Source organism: Charadrius vociferus, unplaced genomic scaffold (assembly GCF_000708025.1).
Source record: "Charadrius vociferus isolate BGI_N301 unplaced genomic scaffold, ASM70802v2 scaffold15, whole genome shotgun sequence".
In the NCBI taxonomy this organism is placed as follows: Eukaryota; Metazoa; Chordata; class Aves; order Charadriiformes; family Charadriidae; genus Charadrius; species Charadrius vociferus.
Window position 1 is genome coordinate 1,162,389 of NW_009650064.1, and position 6,000 is coordinate 1,168,388.

Genomic DNA, 6,000 nt, shown 5'->3' on the forward strand with positions numbered 1-6,000 from the left:
CATTAGCACCTATCCCTCTTGTTTGTACCATTCCCATTAGCATATCTGCCTCTCACAAGCGCTAACGAACCCAGCACAAACACTACAAGGCCACTCTCCACTCAATTTTTATCAGGTGAGAAGCAATATGTTGCCAGAGGAATCAGTCAGGCCCAGTCCCAAAATGATTTATTGGGAACGTGCCAAAGACCTCTTCCTTCCTTTGAAAGGTTAAACAAATATGGTTGTCTAATGATAACCACATGCATGTTCAAGTTCATTGGAAGGAATGGAAAGGAGTTGATGCTAAGCACTACTGTTCAACACACAGGTCCCACTCCTGTGAGAGGGTAATAGAAACCACTATTACATACCTATTCTATACATACCTCGATTATGTATAGAATAACAGCAATACATTTGTTGTACAACAATTCGTGTATGTCACGGCAGAACACAGAAGAACAGCAGTGATAAATTAGGCCCTGTATTAATTTTCCTGCTAAATCAGTTACAGGATTTGCATCTCACATGTGGTAAACTGCCCTCAGATCAGCCTGCTGAGCTGCTTGAAGGATCAATCCCTAATCTATTTCAGAGAAGATAAGATGCCAAAAATTATACTGTTATTAAGTTGCCTGGCTTAAGTTTCCACACACGAGAGGTGTAAAAAGAAATTAAATCATTTGCACAAAGTTGCTGAAAGCCCCAAGAGAAAGGAACAGACTTATGATCTTCTGAATTCAGACGTAGTGCTACAACTGCGTTTCTCATTCTGGAATGGTTTCAACATTTTGTTTCTCACTGAAACTCAAGAATCCCACTAACCCCAGGTATCGCTTTGTGTACTGCAACAGCAATAGACAGGAGGAAAAGAAATTCTCTGTCCTGCAGAAGAAATCAGTGTTACTCAACTCATTACTGGCATCCAGTTAGAGTACGACTTAACTGCTGTCCTCTGAACCCAACCATTCACCCAGCTTTTTACCCATCTAGCTGCCCACACATCTGGACATAACGTCCTAACTGGGCTACAAGTATTTGTGAGACACAGTGTCAAAAGCCTTGCTAAAGTCAAGGCAAATGACATAATCACTCTCCACTCCTCCCCAAATCTAGTATTTTTATCAGAGTTCTGTGGGAGAGAGACAGAAAAACTCTCAAATCCTACTTCCGACTCGTGGTGAGTACACTCCCATCACTGAATCATCATAGTTGTGGCATCTCCTCTATCTCTAGTAACATAAAATAGAGGTTATTATGCTACTAGAGTTATTGAATAAAGACAAATGCTCTGTTATGAAGTTCACTACATACACATTTGTAAATATTTTTCTTAAATTAAGTCTATAAATTAATTTCTTAAATTAAGTATATAAATGTATATAGTACACTACATTATTTGGTCCTGGAAAGAAAAGAGGTTTATGGCATTGCAGTGAGATACCAATTTGAGATGAAGGGATCATAATTATTCTGAAAATTTGAAGCAAGTGAAGTAAAATGATACAGTTCTGTAATGCCAACGGATAATTTTATTGGGGTAATGATTTAATGCTAAACAGCCTCCCTCTTAACTCTGTGCTTCCTTATTTTTAAAAGATTTTCTTCATGTGTCGGTTGCAATTAAACAGCATGGCTTCTTGCACTGAGAATGGAATCTGTTAGTTTAAGAGATTAACTGACTAAATATCTTAAGAATAATTACTGCTATTACAGTATCACAGAATCACAGAATGGTTAGGGTTGGAAGGGACCTCTGGAGATCATCTAGTCCAACCCCCCTGCCAGAGCAGGGTCACCTACAACAGGTTGCACAGGACAGTGTCCAGGCGGGTTTTGAATGTCTCCAGAGTGGGAGAGTCCACCACCTCTCTGGGCAGCCTGTTCCAGTGCTCCACTACCCTCAAAGTAAAGAAGTTCCTTCTCATGTTAAGATGGAACTTCCTATGTTCAAGTTTATGCCCATTACCCCTAGTCCTATCACTGAGCACCACTGAAAAAAGACTGCTCCCATCACCCTGGCATCCTCCCGTTAAGTATTTGTAAGTATTAATAAGATCCCCCCTCAATCTTCTTTTCTCTAGACTAAAGAGACCCAAGTCCCTAAGCCTTTCTCCATAGGAGAGATGTTCCAATCCCCTAATCATCTTCGTTGCCCTTTGCTGGACCCTCTCCAGCAGTTCCCTGTCCTTCTTGAACTGGGGAGCCCAGAACTGGATGCAGTACTCCAGATGCGGCCTCACCAGGGCAGAGTAGAGGGGGAGGATGACCTCCCTCGACCTGCTGGCCACACTCTTCTTGATGCACCCCAGGATGCCATTTGCCGCCTTGGCCGCCAGGGCACATTGCTGGCTCCTGGTCATCCTGTTGGCCACCAGGACTCCCAGGTCCCTCTCCACAGAGCTGCTCTCCAGGAGGTCAGCCCCCAACCTGTACTGCTGCATGGGGTTATTCCTCCCCAGATGCAGTACCCTACACTTACCCTTGTTGAATTTCATCAGGTTTCTCTCTGCCCAACTCTCCAGCCTGTCCAGGTCTCGCTGTATGGCGGCACAGCCTTCTGGCGTGTCAGCCACTCCTCCCAGTTTTGTGTCATCAGCAAACTTGCTGATGGTACACTCTATCCCTTCATCCAGATCATCGATGAATATGTTGAACAAGACTGGGCTCAGTACTGACCCCTGAGGGACACCACTTGTTACTAACCTCCAACTAGACTCTGCACCACTAACCACAACCCTCTGAGCTCTATCTGTAAGCCAGTTCTCAATCCACTTCACTGTCCATTCATCTAAGCCACACTTCCTAAGCTTGCCTGTGAGGATGATGTGGGAGACTGATATTAGTAGACTGGAAAATCTTCATGTCATGATCAAACTCTGGAAGATATATTAAAGTATCAAAGTGTATGTAGAATTTTATGAATGACACTATGAAGGTGAAATTACTATACTGATACGGAGTATTGCTAGTCCAGGGAAAGGACTAGCAGTTAGAAAGTCAGCAGTTAGAAATTAACTTCTCTATGTGGTCCAATGAGGAAGACTACTTCCACTATAACCTTTTCCCTAGACTGGCCTTGTATTTGAAGCAACGCTCCTCAGCTCCAACGCCTCTGCACAAACAGTTCAGGATGTCAGAGGCCTTTATCGCTCCTACAGATAAGAAAGACTGTACTGCATCAAATCAGATGTTCATCTAGACAAGTGTCTTGTCTCTAACAACTCCATCAATGGAAAGAGTACAGGTAGGTGCACAGCACTACCTCCCCCCGGATATCCTTCCAGCCTCCAGCAAACTCTGGTTTACAGGTTTCCTGAGTCAGATGATGCACCTCTTCTAGCTCTTGGAGTTATTTTTTCTTGGTTTGTTCTTTATTACTCCTGAACTCATCTAAACTTCTGATATAGATGGCATCCTGCCTTGATGGGTTCTGGTTTAACCATGTACTGCATTCAATTTAGCATGCAGTGTCCACAATAGTTAATTTTACTGACTTTTAAGAGTGGCATTATGAGAAACAATGAACAACTACTACTCCACATATACCAGCTGCTTACATTAGCTCCTGCTGTTCAAAGAGTCCTACAGGGAAGAACAACTTGTCACTGTGATAAAACTATCTTTACTTTGAGGATCTTGGTCGATGGTCCCATACATGGAGTCAGTGGGGACATCATGCCAAACAGCTGGGGATGAACTGAATACTTCCATGAGCACTGACACGTATAAAAATCAAGACCAAAACTGGGCAGGGCATCCTCTCTGAGTAAACATTGTGTGAGAAGAAAAGAAAGCTCTGCTGTTTGAAATGATACTCCAGAAACTGAGACCTTGTGTGGAGAAGGTCTACCTTTAAGCCTACAGCTGATCAAATGTATTTACCTAAAATTAAGTCTGGAATATTTCATTGACTCATAAAAAACACAATGGTGTTCCATTATGATGTTAAACTCTGCCATGTTGTTGAATATGCCATATTTCAGGTGGTATAAAAAGTCTCTATCATTCCTTACCACCTGAAATCTTTAAGGTTTAAAGGATGACTTCTGGGAAGAAAATCACTTGTTTTCAAGAAGTAATGCTCTATCTCAGACCAAAGCTTCCACTGTGATTACAGTGTCTTGCTTCTGTGTTGTGCAAAATAGTTGTGGGCAAAGAAGCTACAAAGTGCTTAGTACCTCCATAATCTCAAACCAAGGCAAGCGAGGCCTAAAGTTCGATACATATATATGCAACCTACATTATGCATTTCTGTGTTCTGCCCCAGAGGAAGACAGACAGCAGGTGAGTCGAAGTAAATTATACAAATTGAAAAATACCATTATGATTTATATTCTGTACTATGCTATGAACACATTCTTCACCACCAAAGCTGTCTGAAGGACAGTCCAATTAATAAAGCTGTGAATTACAGTTTGGAGGTAGATAATAAAACAGCTTGCTTCACTATGGGGAATACCAGATTGTTGTTGCAAATATACTGTGTCTATTCTCTAGAATCACATAGGAATAAAGGGATAATACCTGTCATCTGAGCAGTAAAAATGTCACATGGCCTTTTTCAGGTGACTTATGATTAATAAAAGACTCGGTTGAAATCCCTACAGCAAGTTAGTGTCCCAAAAGTTATCTACTCTTCCAATCCAGAATAATTTAAATGTAAGACTTCCATTGTCATAGGTACTTGAGTACTAAAATTCAAGAACAGGAGCATGAAAGACAAGCAAGTGCACGGAATATTGTCAAAGTGTTCTTGAGAGATCATGGAGACAGTGCTTTTGCTGCCAGGAAAGCCAGAAAGACACAGGGTCAAATTAATCCAGACATGAGGTAACAGGGTCAGCTGATTGTGACACCGGTTCAACTGTAAGGACACAACTTTGTAGGAATGACTTGACAAAAACAAGCAACTCACTGAGATGCATCTTCCCTCAGCCCACCTGAACTGTATATAGATACAGTCACGGCTGGCAAACAGTTTGAAAAAACACTGCAGCCTTTGAACTGCATCTTCACTGGACCACGATGTCTCAGAAAGAAAGCCCGAATTCTGTGCACGTTTTGAAGCCAAGGGAAGGAATTCTTTGTAAGCCTGACCCTTTTCCACCTCCTTGCTTTATTATTAGCTTTGTGTTGCATTTGTTTTGGTTTTTTTTTTTTTATATTAAAGCTGCACAGTCAGGCTGAAACAAGATTTATTCTCTGACAGAAAGAAATCTGAACATGAAATGCCTTGGGATCACATTCCTGTTTCTTGCTTTATGTCACGCTGTCTGTTTGTAGAAAAATAAACAATTGAAGAAATACTGTGGCAAAGCTTTTTTTGTCTTTTACTCTGTGTATTCTGTAGCAGCCTTCAACTAAATTTTCAACAATGGGCAACGCAGGTCTTTCAGTGTCACCTGGTGTGACCCAAGTGATGCTGCTGCAGCCCGCCAGCAGAGAGCACGCCAGCGAGGAGTTCAAAGTCAGCACTGCACTAGTTGGGCTTGGAAATGCGTACCTGATAGCAAGGACAGAGTCCTAACTTGATTGAGATCTGAAGGAGAAGGGGCAAACATTTCTTTTTCTGCAGCTATGCTTAAATTATAGGAGTTCCAGGGGAGGGAAAGCTATGCAACAACAACAACAACAACAAAAACCAACAAAAAAGGACAATCTGCAGCCTTTGAGAGGTGCGAAATGCTGAGCTGGTCACTGCTGTTGTCTTCTGGCTACTGGTGTCTTCTGTGAAACATGATCGTGCCGTCACTTGAGTGTTAAGACAGGCACCTTCACAGCAAAAGCAGTGAGTTCAGAGGAGAGGCTAACATGGAATGACTATGGAGGACCAGTTATTGACAATTAATTGAGGCAACCTATCCTGGGTTGAAGTTGCACTTCAGTAGGGCCAGAGGAGGGATTACTCAGCTGCTGCTGACTGGATCCGGAAATGCCATGTTTGCTTGGAACATGGACGTACAGCACCTCTGGTTTAGGTAATCATGTCCAAACACACATTGCACATACCTATTT